Consider the following 15,484-nt stretch of genomic DNA (forward strand, 5'->3'; position numbering starts at 1 on the left):
ACTTGGGGCCAATTAAGGAGCTACCCTGAAGGAAGCGGCCCTCAGGAAGGGAAGGCCAGATTCCAGATCTCTTTGAAGCATCCCTTAGCAACCAGGTCCAGCCTTCATAAATGTCTGGTGCCCGGCATGCGGTGGTCCCTAGTTCCCAGGGCTTCCACACCCACAGAGGCCTCTATAATTCTGTTAGTTCAGAAACACAACACAAAAAGCACGTTCAAGCGGTCAGGGAACGTCTCAGAGAAGGAAAAAATCTCCTTGAAGCCTTAAAAAATCAAAAATCAAAGCTCTGACTTGTTTCCTTTTGTGTTGTTTGTGTTGTTTCCCGTCCTGGCTGGGCGATAGCATCGCCCCCAGAGGTCTGTTTCGGGGGGCAGGGTCTCCGATGGTTTGGACTTGGGGTGCATCCTGTCAGGCCCACCCAGGCCAGTCAGCCCCAAGCTCACCCTGAGCGTCGCCGGGGCTCAGCGGGGGGCCCTTCCAGAGACCGGGCCTCGGGGCCTGGCCGGCGGCCGGGGTGGGGGGACGGCGGGGAGCCCCACTCTCTGAGCCGCGCGCGCGGGGTGCATGCGGGGTCCCCACCCCACGCGGGCTCTTTTCTGCAGGATGAACCGGGATGCCCGCGCGCGGGGCTGGACGGGGGGGGGGGCTGGACGGGGGGGGGGCTGGACGGGGGGGGGGCTGGACGGGGCGGCGGGGCTGGACGGGGGGGGGGGGCTGGACGGGGCGGCAGGGCTGGACCGGGCGGCGGAGCTGGACGGGGCGGCGGGGCTCGACGTGGCGGCGGGGCTCGAAGTGGCGGCGGGGCTGGACGGGGGGGGGGGCTGGACGGGGCGGCGGGGCTGGACCGGGCGGGTGGGGGGGGGGTGGAGGCGCCGCGGAGCCCCGGGCCGCCGGGACGCACGGCCTGAAAAGCCTGCATCCCAGACACCCCGTCTTTAGCCCCAACACCTGCATCCCAAGGAGTGCTTAAGTCCAGTCCCTCCCTCCCGAAAAGGAGGCCGCGGGCACCGCCCCGTCCACCGCCCCGTCCACGGACCGGTCGAAGGTCGCCGGGGCCGCAGGCAGCCATCGCCACACCGCCGTCAAAGGCCTGGCAGGGACTCCGAGGCCACGCCCTGAGGCCACACCCACCATGCCACGCCCACCGGCGCAGCCACGCCCCGGGTGGTGACTCCGCCCTTGTCCTTGGCCGGCCACGTGGTCCGCAGTTCCGGAAGAGAAAGCCTCCCCCCCCCCTCCGCCCTGACTTCCGGCCAGACCGGCTGAAGCCGGTCGCGATGCGCAGACGCGCGGCTGCCCCCTGGTGGCCGGACGTGGAGTTCCCTGGCCACGCCCTGCCCCACCCGCCCGGCTCCGCCATTTCCTCCAGGGCGGGCTGCACGTCCACAGCGCGCGGGCGGCTGCCTCGTGCGCATGTCCGCGCCGGGATCCCGCCCACCCGGGCTCGGGTCAGCCCGGCCTTCCTGTGTAAGTACTCGGAGTCACCGCGCAGCCGAGGCGCCCGGCGGGGCGGGGCCCACGTGCGCGGCCCGACCTGCGGCCTTGTGCGGCCTGCGTGACCTTGACCTTGGCGGACCGGCCAGGCCCGCGTGACCTTGACTTTGGCTGACCCCTGCCAGGCCGCAGGCCTTAGGGACCGGAGCTCAGCGGGGCGCTGGGCTCACGTCCGGCTGCGATCTGCGTGTGTGACACACACTCACACACACACACACAGCGGCCAGAAGTCGTCGTGCTGTGGCTCAGAGTGGTAGAGCCCCAGCCTTGAGCGAAAGGAACTCAGGGACAGGGACAGGCTCAAGTCCCAGGACAGGTACACAGTAAAGGGAAATGATCTATGTCTATATCTATATCTGTATCTATGTATCAGTGGCAAGCTCTGAAGCGGGAAGTCCAATGCCCAGAGATCCTTAGGTTCAGTTAACCAGCAAAGAGCTGGAAGTGGAGGTGTGGCCGAAGTCGGCCAGTGTGCCAGCCTTCTTGGGTAGAAAAAGCCAAAGCCAAGCAAGAACTGGAGGCCTTGAGTTCATCTCCCCAGCCCACCCCTCAAGGCAATCATGTGTATTAACACGGTCATCCACATTCACACAATGCCCACAGGTCAGGCGCACACTAAACAGTTGGCGGTAAATCGGGCTCACTCCAGCTGGTGGCTACTCAGGAGGCTGAGCTCTGATGATCACCGTTTACAGCCAACCCAGGCAGGAATGCCCATGAGACTCTTATCTTTGATTAACCAGCAAAAAGCCCAAAGTGGAGCTGTGGACCAAGTGCTGACCAATAAAGCCAACAGATAACCAGCGTTGCCCCGAATCTAGGTCTAGAATCAGCACAGAAATCAATCAAAAACAAAACAAAAGCCTGCAGGCTCACACCTGTGATCCTAGATATTCAGGAGTCTGAGATCTGAGGATTGAGGTTCAAAGCCAGCCCAGGCAGGAAGACCCTGTAAAACTCCAATTAACCACCAGAAAACCAGAATGGAGCTGTGGCTCAAGTGGTAGAACACCCACCTACATCTTTCTTCGTAGCTGGAGTCACATGCATGCAACATAGCATATACCTGTTTTTTCTCTCGCTCTCTCTCTCTTTTTTTAAAATACCAGTTCTGGGGCTTGAGCTCAGGGCCTGGGCACTGTCCCTGAGCTTCTTTTGCTCAAGGTTACCATTTGAGCCACACAGCACCACTTCTGGCTTTTTTTTGTGAACGTGGGTACTGAGGAATTGAACCTAGGCCTTCATGCATGCTAGGCCAGCACTACCACTAAGCCACCTTCCCAGCCCTTCCTCTCCTTTTTGAAGTGACCATCAGTTTTACAATGATCCTCCGCTTTTGCTTTTGTTTTTGTTTTTTCTCTTAAATATTCTCACACTTATCCTGACACACAGCTTAGGTAGACACACCTCTTTTCCTCTCAGATCTCAGGAGATTACAGTTCTCTAACTGGCGGGTGTGAGTCTCTCTGCCCCAGGGAGCTCTAAATCTTTCAATCAGATGCAAATCAGTCCTTGTTGAATACAAATGAAGTCAGGTCTCTCACCTCACAGGCTCTCAGCCTGCTTAAAACCCTTCCAGGGCCTCCCTCTAGCCTTGGGTTAAAGACCTGAGTTCCCACACTAACTAGGCTACTGGGCCCCTTGGCAAAGCCAGGTCCTTGGGGGTTCTTCTTCCCGGGGCAAACCTGCTTGAGCCTTGTGCAGGCTCCTCCTGGACTCCCCCTTCTTTCCCTCTCCCACCACCCCCCTGCTCTTCTTCCCATCTTGACTCCTTCCAGCCTTTCCTCCTCTCTTTTTTCAGGAGACACCTTTGTCCTTCCTGATCGGGCCAGCTTCGCTATGCTTTGTACGTTGGAAGTACTGTGTGTGAGTGACAACGCAAGGGACTCTCCGTTTCCCTTACCTAGACAGCAAATTAGGTGCAGAGGGCAGGGACTGGGGCTTTCTACGCCGTGGCTCCTGGGCGCAGCTGGCACAGTATGGATAGTTACAGATAGACTGACTGCTAGAGGCCTGCGGGGTTTATGAAGAACCAGCCCTGAGGAGCCTGCTTCATGACCGCCACCACTGCCACCTGGTGGTAGCTGGCGTTGCTGCACCAAGCCCAGGTCTGCCCTGGCACCCCTAGGGTGGTGGGGTGTTGGGGGGGGGGTGTCTCTGGACTAGAGAGAGAGAGGTTTTTGGAATGGTGTGTGGCAGAACCACCTGCAGTTCCTCCAGAAGATCGTAGCACCTGCCCTTGACAAGTCAGATTGTTTAGATCTGAGGCGAGGCCTGAAGATTTGTGTCTCTGGCCAGCCTCCAGCCAGGGCAACCGGTGGAATAGTAATACAGTTTTCCCACTGTCTTTCTCTCCGTCCGTCCCTCCCTATCTTCTTCCCTTCCCCCTATCTTTTTCCCTTCCCCCTCCCTTCCTTCCTCCTCTCTCCTCCCCTTCCCTCCCTCTCTCTTCTTTCTTCCCTCTCTTCCTTACTTCCTCCCTCCCTCCCTCTCTCCCTCCCTCTCTCTCTTCCCTTCCTTCCTTCGTCTCTCCCTCCCTCCCTCCCTTCTTTCTTTCTTTCTTTCTTTCTTTTTTTTTTTGGATCCAGTCGTGGGGCCTGAACTCTGGGCCTCGGCGCTGTCCCTCAGCTCTTCAGCTCAAGGCTAGCGCTCTACCACTTGAGCCAGAGCGCCACTTCCGGCTTTTTTCTTTTTTGCTTATGTGGTGCTGAGGAATTGAACCCAGGGCCTCATGCATGCAAGGCAAGCGCTCTACCACTGAGCCACCTTCCCAGCCCTCTTTCTTTCTTTCTTTCTTTCTTTCTTTCTTTCTTTCTTTCTTTCTTTCTTTCTTTCTCTTTCTTTCCTTCCTTCCTTCCTTTCCTTTTCCTTCCTTTCTTCCTTCCTTTCTTCCTTCTTTCTTTCTTTCTTTCTTTCTTTCTTTCTTTCTTTCTTTCTTTCTTTCTTTCTTTCTTTCTTTCTTTCTCCTTCCCCCTCTTCCCCCCCCCCACCTGGGCCTTGAATTCTGGGCCTGGGCACTGTCCTTAAGCTCCTTTTGCTCGAGGCTAGCACTCTACCACTCTACCACAGCACCACTTCTGGCTTTTTCTGGTGGTTAATTGTTGGTAAGTCTCACTGACTTTCCTGATCCAGCTGGCTTTGAATTGCGATCCTCAGATCTCAGCCTCCTGAGAAGCTAGGATGACAGGTGTGAGCCATTGCTTGTATACACGTGCCCACTGCTTATTTTAACATCATTTTATTGTTGTTACTATTAAGGTATTCATTGCTCGTTTTTGAAATGCCTGGACCACAGTCTGCCTACTTTGGGCTTCCTGTTGTAGCTGGGATGGTAGGTTTATGCTACTTACTACGCTCAGATTCTTTCCGGTGAGATGGAGTCTCTACAAGTTTCCTGCCTGGGCTAGTCTGGAACTGTGATCTCAGTGTCTTGCCTAACCAGTGTGACAGGGTGGGCTAGCATGACAGGCTGATGTTTTGAGATGGGGTCTCGTGCATGCTCAGGCTGGCCTTCAATCGTAATCCTCTCCACCTCAGCCTCCAGACTAGTTAGGATTACAGGGGTGAGGCGCTATGCCTGTCTGGAAAGGAGTATTTTATGCCCAGTACTGGGTGGCAAGTTCGCCCTGCTGGGTGTGACACAAGTACTTGTGAGGAGGAAGGAGAGGCACTGCCTGTGTTGGGCGGTGCAGGGCACATCCTTGCAGTGGGGCGTGGTGAGGGGCCCCAGGCTCGGGAAGGGGCGGCGAGTCGGTCCTGCAGGCCTCTCGCCACAGGCCGCTGAAGTTGCGTCCCCGCAGGCTCTTTCGGGACATGGAGGGGGGAAGGGCCTGTGGAGAAGCCCCTGCACCACGGAGACCCAGCTGTGGCCGCATTGCCGTTGCTAGGACAACCAGGAGAGAAGCCGGTTGCCAGGGTTACCCGTGATGTCTGCAGATGTCACCGGCGCTTCCGAGCTGCTTGTGAATGAGCCTCGGTGCCCGGTGCCCGGAGCAGACAAGATGGGAAGCGGTGGAGGGCGTGTGGACCAGAGGGCGCCAGCTCCCCGCACCCTTCCCCACGTGCTGAGTCAGGGGATCCGTCACCAGATCCTCCAGTTACCTTGGAACCAGAGTCCTCAAATCTCGCCTCTCCTCCCCTTCCTTCCTGCCTTCCCTCCTTCTTCCCTCCCTCCCTCCCTTCCTTCCCTCCTTCCCTCCTTCCCTCCTTCCCTTCTTTCCTCCCTTCCTTCTTTCTCTCTCTCCCTCCTTCCCTCCCTCCTCTCTCCCTTCCTTCCTTCCCTCTCTTCCTTCTTTCCCTCCCTCCCCCTCTCTCCCTTCCTTCCCTCTCTTCCTTCCTATCCTCTCCCTTCCTTCCTATCCTTCTCTCCCTCCCTCCCTCCCTCCCTCCCTCCCTCTCTTCCTTCCTTCCTTCCCTCCCTCCCTCCCTACTTCTCTTCCTCCCTCCCTCCCTCCCTCCCTTCCTTCCTTCCTCCCTCCCTTCCTTCCTTCCTTCCCTCCCTCCCTTCCCTCCCTCCCTGCTTCCCTCCCTCCCTCTCCTCCTTCTGGTACTGGAGTTTGAACTCAAGAGTCTCCTGCTTTCTTGCCTTATGGGTTCAGCTGGTGCTCTACCACTTGAGTCTCAGTTCTAGCCTGATGATTATTTTGGAGTCTAGCAGGCTATTCTTTTTTTTTTTTTTTTTTAATTTGAGCTGGCCTCAAACTTTGATCCTTGGGATGTTAGCCTTCTATGTAGCTAGAATTATAGGCTTGAGCCATTGGTACTGGGCTGCTGTAGTTATTTTTATTTTTAGTGCTGACACTGGGGGCCTTGAACTCAGGACCTGTACACTGTCCCTGAGTATTATTATTATTATTATTATTTTGGTTAGTTGTGGGGCTTGAACTTAAGGCCTGGGAACTGTCCTTGAGTTTTTTTGTCCTAGACTATTGTTCTACAATATTTAGCCACAGGCGCCACTTCCAGTTTTCTGGTGGTTGGAGATTAGAGTCTCATGGCCTTTCCTGCCTGGGCTGACTTCAAACTTTGATCCTCAGACCTCAGCCTCCCCAGGAGCTAGGATTACAGGCATAGGCCATTGGTGCCTGGCTATACAAGAGCTGTAATGTGTCCAGAATTAACAAGATAGAGAAGACATAATTTTTAGAAGGGGATATTGATCTAATCATCAGTTACAAAATATTCTTTATGATTCTGTGTAAATTTTTACATTGTTGACCTTTACATTAACTCAGGCTTAATGAGACAGTTTCAGTATGTTTAAAGACATAATGTAATTATTTTCTTGTGTTCCTGATTCTTTTGTAAGCTGATTATGCTTTGTCCATGTCCAGGCTCATGTATTACCTTACCGTTGAATTTTATTTTTGTTGTTGTTGATGGTGGTCATGGGGCTTGACCTCAGGACCTGGGCGCTGTCCCTGAGCTCTTCTGCTCAAGGCTAGCGTTCTACCAGTGAGATTCACACCATTTCCAGTTTTCTGGTAGTTCATTGGAGATAAGAGTCGTCTGGACGTTTCTGCCTTGGCTGGCTTTGGTTTTTCAGATCTCAGTCTCCTGAGCAGCTAGGATTATAGGCGTGAGCCATCATTCCCCCGCACTGTGGGATGTCTTTTTGAGTATTTTCTGGTTTGAGGTTGGAAGGGGTTAATCCTATGGAAGTACCATCTTACTAAATTGGTTCATTTCTCTGGATACACTACAGTGGCTTTTGCTTTAATGGAGTCCTATAGTTCTAAAAGAGTTGAACTTCACTTCGAACCTAGAATGGAACTCTTTTCAGTTGTGGTTTGTGACAGGAATCTGTGATCACACTGAGCACTCTTAGAATAGTGAGTGTGGAGCCCCAGGGAGACTCTGCCCAGCGCCCTCTAGGGCTGGGCCGTGACATTGCAATGGGGTTGCAGGTGGGGGAAGTGCTCTGGGGTGGGCTTCTGTGGGGGAGCAGAAGCGCGGCTGACCCCTGCCACTCCAGCCTTGTGACCTCAGAAGCTTTGTGTTCCCTTTCGGACACAAAAGTATTTGGGCCGGGCGCCAGTGGCTCAGGCCTGTAATCCCAGCGACTCAGTAGGCTGAGATCTGAGGGTTTCAGTTCAAAGCCAGCCTGGGCAGGAGTCTGTGAGACTCTTACATCTAACGAGTGGCCAGAAAGCTGGAAAGTGGAGCTGTGGCTCAAGTAGTGGCTCAGGTAGAATTGAGAGCAAAAACGAAGGGACAGCGCCCAGGTCCTGAGTGCAACCCTTAGTACCAACACACACACACACACACACACACACACACACACACACACACACACACACACACACACACACACACACACAAAGTTATAAGCAAATGAAACAGAATGGATGTGTGTCAGTGTCTGCTTGTATCACTCGATTTTAGCATTTGAACGGTATTTTCTGTACGAACCTACCTGGCTAGCCTTGAACAACCAATGAACTAATAGTGACATATATTTATATTATACACTTGAATGTAATTATAGATCATATGCATTTTCGTTAAAATGCAACAGAAAACAACGTTCACATGCTGGCAAGCTTGGGAAACCCACTCTTCACACAAACTATGCCGGGGCTGGCTTTGAACCGTGATTAGTTAGGATTGGTCAGTCCCGTCCCCCCTCCTTCTCCCCTCAAGCTGCCTCCCCCTTTTTGTTGGTCATGAGGCTTGAACTCTGAGCCTGGGCGCTGTCCCTCAGCTCTTCAGCTCTAGGTGAATGCTCTACCACTTGAGCCACAGCTCCACTTCCAGTTTTCTGAGTGTTTATTGGAGATAAGAGTTTCATGGACTTTCCTGCCCGGGCTGGCTTTGAACTGTGATCCTCAGATCTCAGCCTCCTGAGTAGCTGGGATGACAGGCAGGAACCACCTGCGCCCTCCATTTCTGTGCCCCTTCCTACCCTCCCTACCCTCCCAAAGACAGATTAAACACACAACCAAGACAGAGAGAAAAGCAAAAACAGCATCAAGGAAAAAAAATCTCATTTCCATTTCCTGGAGTTCATTTTGATAAATATTCTTTTGTACAATGGAGGCGCATATGCATTGCGCCACTGCGGTCCTCTCCCACAGCATCCTCCTTTAGACTCACTGGGTGTGAATGCCCGGAGTTCTGCATAATTTATCATGCCCCAGGGTATTTCAGATCAGCTTCCCGGTAGAAAGCAAGCATGCACCATTTGTCTCTCAGAGCGTGGCTTGCCTCATTTAACATGATTTGTTCTCTATCCATCCATTTCCCTGCAGATGACATAATGACATAATGTTACTCTTTCTAATGGCTGTGTAAAAATTCCATTGTGTATAGGTACCACATTTTTTTTTCTCTGCCAATCCTGGGACTTGAACTCAGGGCCTGGCCGCTGTCCCTGAGCTTCTTTTGCTCAAGGCTAGCACTCTACCACTTGAGCCACAGTGCCACTTCTGGCTTTTTCTTTGTATGTGGGTACTGCGGAATCGAACCCAGGGCTTCATGCATGCTAGGTGAGCACTCTACCACTGAGCCACCTTGCCAGCCCTGTACCATATGTTTTGGACCCCATCATCTATGGTGTCTGGGCTGTTGATATTCCCTTCTAGCCATTTGCTGGACACAGCAGCCCATGCCTGTCATCCCCAGGGACATAGAGAGAATCAGAGCCTAGACCAGGCCAGTGTAAAGTGAGACCCGACCTAGAAAATAAGCAACACAAAAGGGGCTGGAGGCGTGGCTCAGCAGTGGAGCGCCTGCCAGAGTGAGGCTCTCTCAGTTCAGGGAGGGTGTGTGTCCTTGTCAGAGTCTGGTGGCTCTCCCACTGCCCCCAGAGGGTAAACACACCCCTTTTCTTTTCTATCTTCTAGTCTCACAGGTGGTTTCTTGGCCTACGGTGAAGTAAAAAGTGAGATGAGTATTGGCCGGAGACTATGGGTGCTATCCCTAAGCTTTTTTGCTCAAGACTATTACTCTACTCCACAGCTCCATTTCCTGAGCGTCATTTGGTAGGGATGCAAGTCTTGCGGACTTTCCTGTCTGGGCTGGCTTCCAACTGCGACCTACAACAAAATTTTAAAAAGCTAAATACTACTACTACTACTACTACTATTATTGTCAGTCATGAGGCTTGAACTCAGGGCCTGGACACTGTTCCTCTTTTACTCAAGGCTAGCTCTCTACTGCTTTGAGCCACAGCTCCATTTCTGATTTTCTGGTGGTTAATTGGGGATGAGTCTCACAGACTTTCCTGCCCAGGCTGGCTTTGAACTGCAATCCTCAGATCTCAGCCACCTGAGTAACTAGGATGACAGGCATGAGCCACCAGCGCCTGGCTTTATTGTTATTGTAAAGGTGTTGTCCAGAAGGGTTACTATTTCATAAGTCGGGTAGTAAGTACATTTCTTTCTTTGGATAATGTCACCCTATTGGTTTGAATTCAGTCTTGAGCTTTCTAGGCAGGTGTTCTCCCACTTGAACCACCCTTCTAGCCCAGCTTTTTGCTGGCTGAATTTTGGAGGTGGAGTCTTGCAGACTTTGCTGGGTCTCAGCCTCAAGGGTAGCAAAACTTGGTTGAACTTTGTGATCAGTGTCCCTATTAATCTTGGTGGCTATTTAGGAAAATGACACAAGGTGGCACCAGAGAGCCGATGAGGAGATGGTTGGGGTTGGAGCCAGAAAAAGACTCAGGAAAGGGCGGCATGCATAGGGAGCATGGGTGTGTGTCATGAGGGCGGGGGGGGGGGGGGGGGTTGGTCAGCCGGGAAGGACTGGCCAGCAGCTCCTCCACAGGTCCTCCCAGCCTCAGCCGCCTTCAGAGGGCCTGGGCGCTATCCCTGAGCCTCTTTGTGCTCAAGGCTAGTGCTCTACCACTTGAGCCACACCACCACTTCTGGCTTTTTCTGAGTGGTTCGTTGGAGATAAGAGTCTCTGGGTCTTTCTTGCCCAGGCTGGCTTTGAACTGCACCCTTCAGATCACAGCCTCCTAAATAGCTAAGATGACAGGCGTGAGCCACTGCAAGGGGGTGCAAGCAGTGTTTTCTCTAGGTGGAGTCAAGTTCACGGGAGAGGCAGGAAGCAGGGAGGACCAGGCGGCCAGGGCCTCCCCGGTACCCCTTTTTCTCCAAGGAGCCATTGGGTGTTCAGGATGAGTGGCCTTGGGTCTTTGCCCGTGTGTTTATGCAGTGTTCAGGAAGAGATGCTATCTCCAGATGGCGGAGAGGACCAGGGGACCAGAGGGGAAGGAAGGACAGAGGTCAGGACTGAGCTGGCCAGGTTGCCCACAGCGCTGGGCGGTGCCTGGAAGAAGAGGCCCAGGCTTTAGAACTGAATTCAAAGGCCATGCTGTCAACCACACGTGGTGTACAGTCCGGGGCCTCAGCACACCCCAGCAGTCCCTGCCAGACTGCTCCTTGTTAGGGAGGGGGCACAGTTACATCTCACGTTTCTTCCCACTTGGAGAGAGGGATCAGAAGACCCCTACTGTCCCCAGGGCCAAAGGCTCCGCACATCTAAAGCATCATCCCTTCAGGAGCCCTGGCAGGCTGGGCACCACTGCTCATGTCTATAATCCAAGCTACTCAGGATGCTGAGAACTGAGAGTTGCATGTGTAAAAGCAGCATGGGCAGGAAAAGTCTGTGAGACTCTTAACCTCTGACTGACCACTCAAAAGCTGAAAGCGGAGCTGTGGCTAGAGTGGTGGAGCACTAGCTTCGAGTTAATAAAGCTAAGGGACATTTGAAATCTAAAATTCTCCTCAAAGATTGGAGCACTGACATAATTCCACTGGTGGAAAATTCCATTCCTGACGTCACAAGACCAGTTGCAGTCTGAATGCCCGAGCACTAAAAATATTGTGTGCATTGCCTGCAGGCTGTGGGTGTAGATTTCCTGCTTAGGCAGGGGTCTCATTTCTAAGATATTTATTTATTTAGTGCCAGTCCTGGGGTTTGAACTCAGGTCCTGGGAGCTGTACCAGAGCTTTTTTTTTTTTTTTTCCCTCACGGTTAGTGTTCTGTCACTTGCGTGACAGCTTATTTTTTATTTATTTATTTTTTTACTTTTTGGTGGTTTATTGGAGATAAGAGTCTCACAGAGGGCTGCGAAGGTGGCTCAGTGGTAGAGCGCTTGCCTTGCATGCATGAGGCCCTGGGTTCGATTCCTCAACACCATATAAGCAAAAAAAGCCGGAAGTAGCGCTGTGGCTCAAGTGGTAGAGCGTTAGCCTTGAGCTGAAGAGCTGAGGGACAGCGCCCAAGCCCAGAGTTCAGGCCTCACAAGCAATCAAAAAAAAAAAAAAAAAAAAGTCTCAGACTTTCCTGCCTGGGCTGGTTTCAAGCCACGGTCCTCAAACCTCAGCCTCCTGAGCAGCTGGGATGACAGGTGCGAGCCACCGGCGCCCACCTTTTGGAATCATTTATTCCCATCTATCAATCTAAATTTACAGATTATCCAACCAAGTCCACAGTCATGTTTGGGGTTTAACTCAAGGTTATCTGGAGGCTTCTCACACTTAAAAATAATCCTTTAATTTACGAAAGCCAAGTTGCTTTAAAAAAAGTAAAGTAGGGCAGTTCAGCGAAACACATTAGGCCTTCATTTGTGGCCTAATAATAAGCCAGAAGTTTTCCCTGCCCTAAATTAGACAGCCTCATTAGTGAGCTGGTTTTCGGTTCCCAGGAAGCCATGGAGCGGAGCTCCGAGCTAGCGGCCTGTTCCAGCCCTTCTCACAAAGAGGCAGGGGTGCTGCTAATCCAGCTCCCCAGCGCTGCTTATGTGGGAAAGGAGAGGAGGTCCCCTGCCTCCCTGCCTCCCTGCCTCCCTGCCTCCCTCCCTCTCTTCTATACTAGGCAGCCAGCCCTCTATCACTTTGAACCATAGCTCCACTTTTGGCTTTTCAAAAAAAAAAAAATATTGGTGATTCGTTGGAGATAAGACTCTCACAATTTCCTGCCTGTGCTGGCTTCAAACTGTGATCCTCAGATCTCAGCCTCTTGAGTAGCTAGGATGACAGGTGTGAGCCACCAGTGCCTGGCTTCTGGGTCTTCATTTCTATATTGTTAGTTTGCATGTAGTTGTGTGTCCATACCACTAGAGGTGTGGGGGGGGGTGGGGGGTGGGGGGGGAGAGTAAACTCAGGGCCTGGGAACTGTCTGTCCCTGGGCTCTTTGCTCAAGGCTAGTGCTCTGTCACTTGAACCTCTATTTCCAGATTTTTTGTGGTCAATTGGAGATAAGAGTCTCACAAATGTTTCTAGCTTGGCCTTACTTGGAACTGCGATCTTCAGATCTCAGCCTGCAGAGTAGCTTGGATTACAGGCGTGAGCCACCCGCACCCAGCTTAGCATAAGTTTTTTTTCTGTGTCTTCTGGCACCTGGGTGGGCACATAGAACATTCTAGAGGCCGATGCATTGGTGTGCATTGGTTGGCTGGGTATCCTTCACATGGTGGAATGCTCCTCCCTCTGCTGACCTTGACTTTGACCTTCTCTGGTCCTCAGAAGCATTGCTGACTGTGGTTATGCTCCAGCAGTTCCTCTGGGATGGATCTACCACCAGCAGCGCCCAGTCCTGCTTCTTCCCTCTTCAGTCATGCCTCCCCACGCGTGGCCCAGTCCCAGTGACTTAATGAACTGGATGAGCCTTCGGCAAGGCCAGTCACCCTGAACGTGATCTCAGAAGCAAAGGCTCTGGAGCAGCTGGGCGGAAGCCTGAGGCAGTCATGTCTGAAGATGTATAATAGTAACATTTTACGTTATCAGTAAATTAAACATTCAGAGTCGTCCTTGTAAAGGATGGAGAATCTCTGAGGACCTCAAACCAAGAAAAGCTGCCTATTGAGCTGGGAAGGTGGCTCAGTGGTAGAATGCTTGCCTTGCATGCATGAGGCCCTGGGTTCGATTCCTCAGCACCACATAAGCAAAAAGAAAAAAGCCGGAAGTGGAGCTGTGGCTCAAGTGGTAGAATGCTAGCCTTGAGCTGAACAGCTGAGGGACAGCGCCCAGGCCCAGAGTTCAGGCCCCATGACTGGAGCAAAAAAAAAAAAAAAAGAAAAGAAAACCTGCCTATCCAGGCGCGGGCATTAATATCAGCTAGATGGGGGAGGGGGCATGGGAGGAGCAGTAACTGTCAGGGCCAACCTCAATTAAGACATACAGAGCAGCCCACCCTGGCCTGAGGCAGAGGTTCTCACCCCCAGCTCCAGCCATTCCGGAACTGCCACTTTCAGCCAGCCAGGAAGAACTGAATTAATTGGTCTGTGGTTGGGCATCAGGATTTGTAAAAGTACCCCAGGGGATTCTAATGTGTAACCAAGGGGGCTACCGTGGTCCTAGGAGAAGCCTTGGGCAAGGCATAATTACATTTAAGGCCATTTGAATTAATTTATTTACAAGGGAGGGGAAAGGAGGAGGGGGACTAACCTTTAAAGTGCAGTGAGCTAACCCTCCAGGGATTAGAACAATCAGCTAATGTTTACTGAAAGCTTTTTGGAGTCTGGGCTTTGTGCTACCTGCCTGTACTCTATCCTTATCTTTTTTTTTCTTTTTTTTGGCCTTGAGGGCCAAATTTAAGCCCCCTCCCCCTCCCCCAGCTGTCCCTGAGCTTTTGTGCTCAAGGCTAGTGCTCTATCACTTTGAGCCACAGCCACACTTCTGGTTTTCTGGTGGTTCACTGGAGATGAGAGTCTCCTGGACTTTCCTGCCTGGGGCTGGTTTTGAACGGTGAGCCTCACATCTTAGCCTCCTGAGTAGCTAGGATGACAGGTGTGAGCCACTACTACCTGGCTCCATCCATACCTTGACATGATGGGTCTTCCTTTCAGCTTACCAGTGAGGAAAACTCAGAAATTTGCCTGAAGTCATGTCAGTGAAAATCAATTGAGGTACAGATGCAAGTTTCCCAGACAGAGGTCATGTGTGCGGGGACCATCTTTAAAGGCTGCCTTTAGCCCCCGCTACCAGCGCCATCTCTATCCACACGCCTGGCCAGTGCTTATGGACATGGTCACAGATGTCGCTGCTGGAGGGGACTGGGGTTAGGGGCTCACCAAAGCAGAACTTCTGTTCTTCAGTCTTACTAGGAAGACGGAGAATTCCAGAATTCCAGGATCTGGTCTTTCCCCAGGCTTCTTCCAGGAGCCCGCGCCCTTCCCTGTTCAGGCTCCGGGGAGAACTGCAGGGCTTGGCAAGAAGATGGGAAAACCCTCGCAAAGGAGCTGCTGGCGTGTCTGCAGAAAGACTGGGAGTTGGTTGGGCAAAAAGTGAAGGTGGCAAAGGCTTGGTTGGAGAGTGTGGCTCTGTTTACTTAGAGCCTTGGAGGGGAGGCAGGAGCATTCAGCAAGGCTTGAACTCAGGGCCTGGACCTTGTCCCTTGGCTTTTTCATTTAAAGCTGGTGCTCTACCACTAGAGCTACAGTTCCGCATCTGGCTTTTTGCTGCTTCATTGGAGATGAATCTCATGGGGTTTACTGCTCTGCTTGGGCTAACTTTTTTTTTGGGGGGGGTCTGGTCGTGGGGCCTGAACTCTGGGCCTGGGCACTGTCCCTCAGCTCTTCAGCTCAAGGCTAGCGCTCTTCCACTTGGGCCAGAGCGCACTTCCAGCTTTTTTTTTCTTTTTGCTTATGTGGTACTGAGGAATCGAACCCAGGGCCTCATGTATGCAAGGCAAGCACTTTACCACTGAGCCACCTTCCCTGCTTGGGCTAACTTTGAACCCCAGTCCTCAGGATCTCAGCCTCCTGAGTAGCTAGGATTACAGGCGTGAGTCACTGGCTCCTGGCTTCTGAAGATCTTTTGATCAAAGTGATTTTGATGTTCATAAAATCATTGCAGGCAAGGAAGTAAAACGGTTCCTTGACTAAAAACTAGCCACGATGTTGGGAGCGAAGCGTGACTATACTAAGAGATACGAATGTTATTCATTTCCGGTGGCCGTGCTGGGTTGTTCGCTCCATTATTTCCTAGCTGATCTATTTTCATGGAGGCACAAAAAGCACTTGTGCACTTGGGGATTGGAT

Source organism: Dipodomys merriami, unplaced genomic scaffold, assembly GCF_024711535.1.
Source record: "Dipodomys merriami isolate MVZ:Mamm:240054 unplaced genomic scaffold, mDipMer1.0.p SCAF_33, whole genome shotgun sequence".
NCBI lineage: Eukaryota > Metazoa > Chordata > Mammalia > Rodentia > Heteromyidae > Dipodomys > Dipodomys merriami.